This window comes from Pagrus pagrus (assembly GCF_965226575.1).
Source record: "Pagrus pagrus genome assembly, chromosome: 14".
Taxonomy (NCBI): domain Eukaryota; kingdom Metazoa; phylum Chordata; class Actinopteri; order Spariformes; family Sparidae; genus Pagrus; species Pagrus pagrus.
In genome coordinates this window covers 16,210,713-16,221,946 of record NC_140198.1, presented here as the reverse complement: position 1 = coordinate 16,221,946, position 11,234 = coordinate 16,210,713, and the positions used below count along the sequence as shown (strand labels likewise).

At 38.2% G+C, this 11,234-nt stretch overlaps 1 protein-coding gene across 3 annotated transcripts in view; it reads left to right on the top strand.

Moving 5' to 3' along the window:
* The first annotated feature begins 3,295 nt into the window (after positions 1 to 3,295).
* Positions 3,296 to 11,234, top strand: part of npas2 (neuronal PAS domain protein 2) — a 48,893-nt gene continuing 40,954 nt past the window's right edge. For 2 of the 3 annotated variants that reach the window (XM_084373653.1, XM_084373654.1), the window contains exon 1: positions 3,317 to 3,623. The gene's annotated coding sequence lies outside the window, so the exon portion shown is untranslated. Of the gene's footprint in view, positions 3,624 to 11,234 lie in introns of all 3 variants that reach the window. The other variant, XM_084373651.1, reaches the window with a different exon arrangement.

Here is an 11,234-nt window from a genome sequence, read left to right as displayed (position 1 = left end):
CAGTTGAAAGTGGTGGGAAATCTTACTTGTTTATTGACTTATTTTCGATTACATGAAAAACTGCATCGTGTTTTGGTGCTATGGCAGTATTTGGAGACCATCATTCCAGGAGAACATCTGGGTTTAATTTAGGAAGAGGCCTACTTGACCTTAATGGTAACAAAGAAAAGCTTTAGGTTATACTGTCACATGGTAAATCATAAATGGTTACATATGGAGCTTAACAAATAAAAAATCATACCATGAAAAATAATTTAACATAATTGACATTGTATAATTGGATCTTGCCTGTGATTTTAATACAGATGTTTACAGTGTCTCAGTAACAATTTCAGTTCATTCAGATGTGGCTGTGACAACATCTGTATTCATGTTAACACAGGAGAGTAACCGAAACAATAATTATTATTACCTAGAATTGAAAAGTACACACAAACTAGACACGTGATGTATTTAAATGGCACATCCATTATTATAATGGTATATAATTCACAAATACAAACTTTCTGATATGTCAAATTTGCACTGAGACTATCTTAGGTTCTAAGATGTTAGCCTCAGTGTGATACTGCTGTGAAGTCGAAGCCTGCACCCTGCAAAAATATAAGTCCTTGAAAATCCCAACCTGACAGAACAAGTAAAAACAATTGAATAAGCTGCATTTGCTCTGTTTTTCCCCTGACATTCATTTGCTTAAAAAAAAAAAAAAAAAAAACAGTCGTGGAAATTTTGAGAACATGTCTGAGACTTGTCTAACAACCAAGGTGATGTCACAAGTTATTTGGAAACTGAAAGTAAATGTCCTATGATTCATGCTTTTTTTTTTTTTTTTTAACTTATCTGATACTGACAAAACTTGTGTCACTGTGGTCCAGGAAGGAAGTGCATGACTGGAAGATTATTATTGTTTGTTCATGCTGAGTTTCTCCACAATAAAGCTTGATTTATCATGAAATTGGAGCAGTCATCTTCTCTTTGAATCAAATAAACTCTATATTGACTTGATATCCCAGCTTGGATGTTATTTTATATTTAGCTCCACAATAATTTTTCAATACTTTTGTGTCTGAGCTATTGTAGCAATGGTGTCCCTGACACTACTCACACAATGTATAGCTATAAATGCCAGTATTTCAAACTTAAATGAGTGCAAGACCTTTTTTCGTGTCAGTCCCACCAATCTGGAAGGCCATCAAGTTCACAACCATCACAGGTTAAAAAAATGTGTCCCTCTGATTGCCTGCCAAGCAGTGAGATGTGATACGAGTTGGCCTTATGACAAAACATGAGAAAGCATCCGAGCAATGCAGCAAAGAGCAGTGTAATCAACAGTCCAGGGAGCTGCCAGACGTGTGGACATGTTACTGGTAACACATTTATTGTAGCTCAGACAATGTCACCGGGTCTTCACCCTACACATGGATATGTTTTTGTGAGGGAAATTGTTTTCTTTTTTGAAAAAAGGAAAAGGATGTGCCGCTTGGGTCTGAAAAAGATTTTTTGATTGAAAAGGTCCCTCCAGGGGTTTTCTGTTAAATAACCACCACCGGCTCTTTTAATTTAAAGAAGACTAGAAACAATTAAGAAGTAAAATTAATTGCTTCTTTGAATGGTAAAAGATTGATGGATAGCATTTTTTTCTCCTAAAGGGACACTGAAGGTGCTTTTTTAATTGAAATTTCACAAAGTAATTGAAATGAAAGAACGATGTCAGATGAGGTTTGGGGTCTTTCTGCAGTTGGCAGAGTGAGGTCATGGGTATTTACCATACAGAGACGGACAAACTAAAAATACTAGTTTTTTAGTTGCGCTGTGGGAAATTTGGCACCCAGTGTTTTTGGCACGGCACAATAAATGTTGGCAGTGCGCTGCATGTTTCTGCAAGCCACAGATATGCTGCAAACTTTGTATTTCTTTATGTTGCAACTTTATGTTTCTCTGGGTTAAATTTTCAATTTCACCCTGTCACAATGCTGTTGGGCTTATGCACAAAAAACACTCGGTCAGGGAAAAGAAAAGATCATGTTTTGTCTTAAAATGCTTGCTTTGGTGGCCACAAACACTGCTGGAGATGTCCAGAGGTCCACAATTTCATGGACCTGTGTTAGAAAATCATTGCTGAAATAAATAGAGTGATGTTTTTGTATCTTTTTTTATAGGGTAATAAAAGGTACACTCACATGAATCATTATGAGATATTGAAGTCGGCAGCTGACCCACAGTGTTTGTTTAGACTGTTGTAATTTAAACAACGGCGAGGAGCGGACACTTCACTGTACATGTTTGTAAGAAAAGCACTTACATCATACAAGAGCATTCATTTCCAAATCACAACCTGTTTACTATAGCATGTCAGAGTGGTCGGCACATTTCACCTTTCATTGAGTATATGTGGTATGTCAGCAATCAAGGTCAAAGGCTGTGACTCACCTCTGACTGTTGTAACAAAACAAAATAGTTTATGGTAAGTATTAAGAAGACATCTAAAGTGCTTTTTTTTTATTTGAGTATTTCCTTTTTCTGAAACTTTATGCTTCTACTCCATTACATCTCAGAGGCAGACAATATTAAAGGTGAAAGGTTCCTTTATTTGTCATTTTTACAACACCAGGGCTGCAAAAACAAAACTGGGTTTAAGTCTGAGTTGAAACTAAACAAACTATAACTAATTTTGAGTAATTTATGAGGTGGTATTGTAGATGAAACTACCCACTACCCCCAGCACATAGTATTAACAATCCAGTAATATATAACACTCACAGCGGCCACTTTAAGTACATTTTGCTAATAATACTTTGATTTAATTATATTTCAGCATATAAAACTACACCTATTGATGATCTGAACAGCTCTGCCATTATTGAATTGCACTGATTCACCTAAAGGTGGCGCTACGGCGTGTGTTGACTTGTTGGATTATGTGAAACTTGGGGGGCTCGGTGCGTCTGACCACTGCACCTCTCTTTACATTTTGCAAAAGCACTGTGGTCTGCACAGGTCCACGTAGACCAACATGTGATGACTTGCTATATAATGGCCACAGAAAGCATGAGTCAGAGAGCAAGAGGCATGACGCACACAAATCACAGCGCAACCATCACCGTACTGTACACGTATGAAACCATATTTATGTAAGATGTTGGCATGGTGAGATGATTAGAAATAAGGCGGCTGTGTAATAAATATTCATTTAAAGTGTGTCTGTAAAGCCCTGTCGCCATCACTACACACACACACGCGCGCACATGCTCACATAACTTTATTTAGTATATAGTCCAGTGGGCGGGACTCTGAGTGTGGACTCACTCCGGCTGGAGCAAACTCTTCATTCAGCCTTCATCTCTGTGAGTGTGTGTGTGTGTGTGGACAGGACACATTTTGATCAGTCAAATGAGAATGTAAAATCTGAGGTGTGTGGGCTGAATCTGGATCTGCATCTCACCAGGCTGTCACCCGAATATACACCGGCAGGCTGCTCGGCATTTCCACACTGAGTCGGCGGTGCTGTTTGGCCAACTTTCTGGAATATAGGACACCGGGTTTTTTTTTTCTTCCTCGGTTAAAAGCCCCGTTTCCATATGGTTCCGTTTGGATTGGTGTGACCCTTATCCCGCAGAATAAAGGTAAGTTTCCAGCTCTGTGTTATCGGTGCTAACCAGTCCAGTGTGTCCGTTGACGTGACATTAATTGTAGCGTAACGAATATTAACGTAACACTGTAACTTAGCCTAATGTTAGCTAACATTTAAAACTCTTTAGCACGCATTAAAGGAAAAAGCTCATAGTTTAAAATAATAATAAATATCTTAGCTTAATTTGCTTTACAATATTGCTGTAAAAAAAAAATGTGTACACATTTTTTCTCCATTGGAAACCGTAAACTGTCAGCTAACTGTAAAGTTAGCTGACAGTTTATATGGAGGCAGTTGGTGCTTCTTCTTTAGCTTACTAGCTGAAATCCAAATAAAATGTACATGAGTGTTACTTAGCTGCACATACATAACATTTCTGTCAATTCAAGTTTCAAGAAAATCTATAAATTGAGTATTTTTAGTTGAATTTCATTTTCCCTGATAGTAATACTGTGTTGAACTGTCATAACTGACACTTGACCCTGTTAGCTAGCTATTGAAGTGAAGTGCTGTTGAACTGCAGCTAATGAAGTTTTGGATGTGTTGACATGGCTAACCTGGAAAACCATACACAGGCACATTATTACATCTGGAAAATCAAAACACATTATATAAGTTTAGCCAAACTGAAATAAAAGTCTAAATAACTGGCTGAAATGTAATAGGGTTACGCGGACAGTGCACTTGTGTAAGAAGAGAGAAATAGGGCTCAACAAAGTGGTGAGAGATGGTGGATTATGTGACTGGGCAAGACACCAAATTCACAGGAGTCCTGATTGATGCCAAGTCATGGCAGCTGTGTCATTTCGTTGAGGGGCCTGATGCAATATAAAACAAAAAAAGGAGGCAGGTCTTTATAAATCATGCCAGTGTTCAATTGTCATATGATTCTTCTGCGTCTTGATCCACGTACACTCATGTTGAGGCTTATCCGGCTTGCTGCGTCAGTGCAGAGGTTGGCCCAGCAGACATGAATAGTGATGAGGATGTGTGCTGACAGCTGAGTGGGACAGGATGGGCTGTTCCATGACTGACTGAACTGGGGTGTTCACTGCTCCATATGCTGTTAAACATTTGGGCCAGCCTCATGACTCATACTATCTTCTTCTCCCTTCAGCTAATTTTTTCAGTCGCGTCACTAAATCCAACGATCTGAATTTACATCGAGAGCTGAATAAATTGGCGAATAGGTTTTTTGCGTAAGGTCTGCCCCTATGGAAACAGGTCAGGAGTCAATTATGTTCAATGGTTGCCCCCTGCTGCCAGCTATTTCACTCCATCTCAATCGCCAGAATAAATGTTGGCCAAGTATGTTTCCGCAAACCAGGGATATGCTGAAACTTTATATTGCTGTGATGTTCTGGTTAGGTTTAGGTACAAAAACCACTAGGTTTTGGCTTAAAATACCTGCTTTGGTGGATACAAACACCACTGGAGATGTATTGCCTTCCCGTCAATATAATCTGTTTTTTTTTTAGGGAATTTGAGGTTTCATCAAAATTATCCACTGGTGTGACGCCTACAAATGTTGAAATGCTTGGCAGCCATCTCACATATCACTCCTATGAATGTCAGGTCATAAGCATGTAATGTGATGGTGATATGACACAATTTGTTTAAATGTAAATATGGTTCTTGACCTCTGACACCCAGAGATATGAATTATTAGTGGTTTGCAGAAACCAACAGGGCTGCTCAATCACCTTATGGAAGCCCATGTCCGCTACTTGTAAAAATGATTCCCTCTTGGGTACAAATTAAGGCTGAGCAATAAATCAACTTCGAATAGATACACCAGAACAACCAGTGACATGTAACCAGAAAGTCAGCCCACAATCCAGTCCATAATCTCAATGCGGTCACACTGTATCACAAGTGTCATCATTAAATATGTTGAGCAGAGTAAGCATGCGGCAAGTTGTTTCCCTATCTGTGCACTATCTGTATATGTTAACCTAGAAACTCAGAAGAATGGTTTGAGGGTATCCGGTTGTAGGGTTAATCAGTTCATGGTGTGGTTCACCTGACTCATGAACTGTAATGCAGTGGGATTTACAGAGAGGAAGGGAGAAACCCAAAGCATTGTCCTGTTGCCACACTCAGCAACCCTGGAAGTTAGCGTAGACAGAAAGGGGTTATGTTTCCGTGGGAATATTTTGAACATGGTTTAAATTGAAGAGTTTTATATTATTGCAGTAGGAAATATTTAATTGCAGTAGGAATGCCCGCCTTAGTATGTTACAATTGTGTGAAGCTTTCTCATTATAAGATACATTAAATCTCATAATCTATTCATCAATCTCATAATTTAGAGTTTTCACAAATATGAGTTATCTCATAATTTTAAGGAACTTTTTTTATTTAACTATTGCTTATGATACATTATGACCAATTACCCCATTACCATGACTTGGCATTAAACAATTATGACATTAGCTAAATGAGTATAATTAGCTTGGCCCATACTCACTGGTATCACAATCTCTTTGACAGGTTTTGCCTTTTCTCCCTTTTTTTCGTCCCATTTACTTACCTCATGAAATTCCTTTTCACTGGCTCAGTTATCAGTTTACAGCATTGTGTTTCACCTTTAGGAGTAAGTTGAGAAAGAGGCCTTATGGGCATTTCTTTTTCTGAGACATAACCATGATTATCGGTACTGTGGTATATTTGTTTGAGCAATGCTGTGTCTGGGTTTCCACGTCTCTTTGCTCAAACTATGCGGTGGTGAAGGTTAGTTAACTGATGACACACAGCCTCGTCTCTGATGTTGCAGAGCATGTTGTGGGGAAAGTAGGTTACTGGGCCATGTCCTGCAAGCTTAAACTGAACGCTAGTCTGAATATTGCTAGAGCTGCTTAGTGTGACTGGGCATGCACAAATGGTGCAGGTCTTTACAACAGCATAGGGATCATTTCTACCTTCTGTCTCTTTAAGAAAACAGAGCGCCGCTCCACATAGAATGACTGTTGAACGTACAACCCATGTTGATTCATCTCATACACACATGAAATAGAATGAAGTCTGACAACAGGTTGACTAACGTCAGAGGTTGCAAATTACTAAGCCCTATTTACTTTATAGTGGTCTTATCCCTTTGTGTGTGCGCACCTCTTTTAGTATTCACAATGTATTAATATTTACATTTTACTTACTCACACTGGCACCAACATGTTTTTTCTCTTTTGGAAATAAGAATTAAGTGCTGGCTTTGCTGAAGCTAAAGAGACATGTGGCTAAGTGCTGAATTGTCTTTGAGGAAGTTCAAGATATGAATCTTGGAGTTTGTTTCTCTTTAAGTATTTGAAACCTTTGGAATCATGGTGCAAGAGGTAGTTTAGTATTACATGTGGCTAACGCATTGGATACCTTTGTACCTTCTTCTTGTGGTGTACCTATAGCCTATATGGGTATTATTGTTTGATTTTTTACACTTGACTATAACAGTAGTTTCCCTTGGGAAATGACAAACTTGTTTTTGTGTCATATCCTATCACAGTGTTTTGTTTTTTTTAATAATCAAGTGTCTTTCATGTATCTCTCAATTTGCAGGTGCAAAAAAACAATGTGAAAACCTTTTAGCGAGGTTAGTTCCACAGACATCAGCCCCATACACAACAAATACCTGAACTGACCTAAACACCGAAGGCACACTTAGCTAGACAGAGCAACAGTGAAAACATTTCCTTGTAGGTAATAAAATTGAGAAAGCTGAGAGAGATGGGAAACAGACACCCTGACTATATTAGACTGGCATTTAAAGTATTTGTAATTTCCATCAAAACCAGACTAGTGTTCCATGCTTTTAAACAAACTAAAACAATAGTTTCTTTAGTGTTTTGAATGCCCCCGGTCTAACCATTAGAGAAAGTTTGCTCTTTTCCAAGAAAGGAAAGAAAGTCCTGGAATACTTGTTGTTCTGCATGAGTGAAGGTGAGATAAACATAGACAACTGTAATGAACAATGTAAAAGGCACTGGATGTTGAGGAAATGAGAACAATCATCTTTGTTATAATTGTGGCAAATGTCATCATGAGGTTATTTTATCACCTACATGTATGTGCCTCTATCTGGAGCACACATTCAACTGACCATATTAGGGGGTAAGTTGATGCAAAAATGTGGTTTGTTTCTCATGTAGTTCGACTGGAGTTAATAACTTCTCAGTGACTGGCACCATGGTGTGTGCGTCACTCTCTGCCCACTGCCAAATCTCCTTTTAGTTTCGTAAAATCCAATTCTCAATAATTATTTTACCCTCATTTGTAAAAACATTTACTTGATGCTTATAATTACTTACAGTTGGCCTGAATACAATCCCTAAGGTAATAAATGTTCATGGAGGTAATACATTTTTATGGCAGGCTGTTTTTGTATTTCCATGTACAATCCCTGCAATTTGACAAGGAAATATCGTGTGACAATGATAAAAGTGAAAACAAAGAAACAACAGGAGTTCAAAGGTTGCATGTATATTAGCATTTCAAGACAAAGAAATCCAAGGGATAACATTTTTAAAAGTGAAAACACTCATTTCCAGCTTGGCCCAAGAGGGTAAAAGACATACAACATAAAACTAAACAATAAAATCCAGACAACCAAAATTACACCACCACAAGTTAAAAAAGGAATACCCACATCAAAACACACACAAAAAATTGATGGCTGAAGTAAAACTGCACTTGAAAATGTTATAATGCGTCTGTGACCCTCTTAAAAGTCTTGACCTGGCTTCTATAATCCCCTCTCGTTTGGGGAGGGATGTGTAACAGAAGGCTGTTCCACAACAAGGCGCCAGTGTAAGAAAAGGAGGTTCTGCAACATTCTTGACTCAAGTCACTTGACATGACGTACTGGCACCTTCAATAAATGTGTCATGAAAAGGGCATGGTTTTGTAATGGAAGCTTAATAGTGATGTACTATACAACAAGTATATACAAAGACTGGTAAGAAATCTATTGACATTTCAATAACATGCCCACTCTGAGTCCAAAGCTTTTATTTAAAATGAGGTTTTAAAATAAGGATCGTTAACACTGTATGTAATCTATGACATAACCTTTTGAAAAAGCATGGTTGTGTATGGTTAAAGCTGAAATCGCTGATGTTATTCATTAGGACTGCAACTAACAATGTAAATTTATCTGGCAGTATTTATTTTTTCATCATTCAATTTTATTTAATATTGTGAGTTTATTCTAAAAATGTTAGATAACACTGAAAAAACACTGTTTACAGTTTCCAAAGTATCCAAGGTGCAATCTTCATATTGCTACTTTTGTCTGGCCAAAAGTAATAAATGATATACGACTGGAAAATAATTGCCATTTTTGTCTAAGAAATTAATTAAATGATTAATGGATTATCAAAATAGTTGGCCTGATACAGCTTAATATCACCTCCCTAATACAAGATTAGAAGAAATTTACCCTAAAGTAGACCCCCCTTGTCCTCGGCTAACCCACAACATGTACATATGCCTTGGTATTGCCCCAGCCTTACATATATTTCCAGTATATTTGATGCAATCTCTTGCAACCCACCCTTCGCTACATTTGGATTTATACCAAAAGCCTGCTTTAGTGGTAGGTGAGCATTTACCTCCTTTATTGTCAGAGAGCTTATTCTCCCCTGCTGGAAGCAACAGCCTCCATGTATCACCAGATCAATAAAAGACACTATGTACCTTTTGAAGCGAGAGAAAATTAAATGCACAATCAAAGCACCAGCACAGTAGTTAATCTATTATAATATGATGAGTGCCTACATGCTACTTGTATTGAGGAGGCACTTATTTACTTTATCATTTCTTTCTAGATATTTCTAAGTTGGATTCTTCTGATGATTCATTGTTATTATGTGGTTGCTGTGCGATGAACTACAGCTGCTTCTTTTGGTCCTTTTAATGGACTCACTGACATACTTCAGGGATGGGTGGTGGGTTTCATGAGGGAGGGACAGGGAAATCATTTCGTCATTAAAGGTCCCCTCCAGACATGCTTTAAGACATAAGAAAATACTCTGCTGAACAGTCATCAATCATTTCCTTAAAAAGGTTCAAGTTTATATCGTGCTCATGTTATATGAGCTTTGTTGTGTTTTGCATCTCATATACAAACAAAACTAATAAAAATTTTAAGTAAGAAACATAAAAGTTGCCAATAATGTAGATTTTTCAACATTGTTACTCTCACTGCCAGAAGGGGGAGACAAAAGTTTCGCACTGCAGGGTTAACATAGCCATCTGTGTGGTCGAACTTATTAAAACATTGACACCTCAGTATGGTAAGAATCCGTTATCTGTGGTCAAGAAGCGCTAATAAGCATTGTTGAGTCAAACCCAGCCGGTTCTGACTCCCAGTTACCCCTCTCGCATCATTTCTGGAAGCCTCCCCCCTAGCGTAGTAGCACAAACAGCGAGAAAAGTCTGAGTTGAGGGGTCGAAAGGGTCATACGCAGGCCTTTCCCCAGAAGACCAGTGTTCGAGTTCTGTGTAATGACCAAGTGTTAAGTTTGATTTGTTTTAAAGTTATGTTACGTAAGTAAGTTCAGCTACGTAAAATAAGAAACGCAAGTTATGTAAGTGACGTGACTGAAGGTAGTTATTAGAACCCAAATCATTATCTCTGTCCAAACCCTTACCAAGTAGTTTTTGTGCCTAAACCTAAACATTAATAACAGTAAAAAAAAGACATACTATGTAAAATATGTGTCAGCAAGCTTTATTTTGAAAGTCTAACTGGACGTTGTCTATGTATTATTGCAAACTCAGCTGCATGGCCATTCATGTGCAGAACTGATGCTAGAGGGGCAGGTAGAGCATCATAGTTTGAGCTTAAGGCCACTGACCAAGCTGCCATATTTGACGATTTAGGAGTGAGAACGTGTTAGTTAAACCTGTGAAGCTGACAAAGTCAATAACACCTTACTTCACTACTACTGCTCTGTCATCCTAACTGTAGTTTGAATGTTTAAAAAGTCCTGGATTGTAGACCTGATATGCCTCGTCATACATTTTATGAATGGTGAATAGTTGGTGAATCTCCAGTAAAGAGATATGCGCTTTTTTTAGAAGCCCTGAGAGAAGCAGCAGTCTAAAGATACAGACCCGGACGTGCTGATTATTAACATCAAACATGAACATGCCTTTTGCTCCATACTGCACTACGCTGGGTGAACTTGGCACAATTTGTCCTGTTGAACTACAGTATGTTGCACATGACTCTTGAGACCGGCTGGTATTCATGTCACCCTCTCTAACCTTGTAACTATGACAGACAAAATGTTCAGCTCCGGTTATATAACTGTCTCTACAGACGTCATCATCCTTGCTGCTGTCGCTGATCTCTTGCTCCAAAGCACACAGTCATTGTCCTCCGTAGCTTCAGGCTGAGATCTACTGGGGCATGATTAAGACATTTAGCTGCTTTTTGAAAGGAAAAAAAAGTTCTTCCGGCTCTAAGGCTTACCACATAATGTGAATTTGCTTTCTCTCTTTTTATTCGTAGCATTAAATGTGATAAACATCTGAACATTGTGTGTGAAAGCTTTTTGAAGTCACTGCAGTACTACACTAGGATCCCTATTAAGATTTGTGAAAT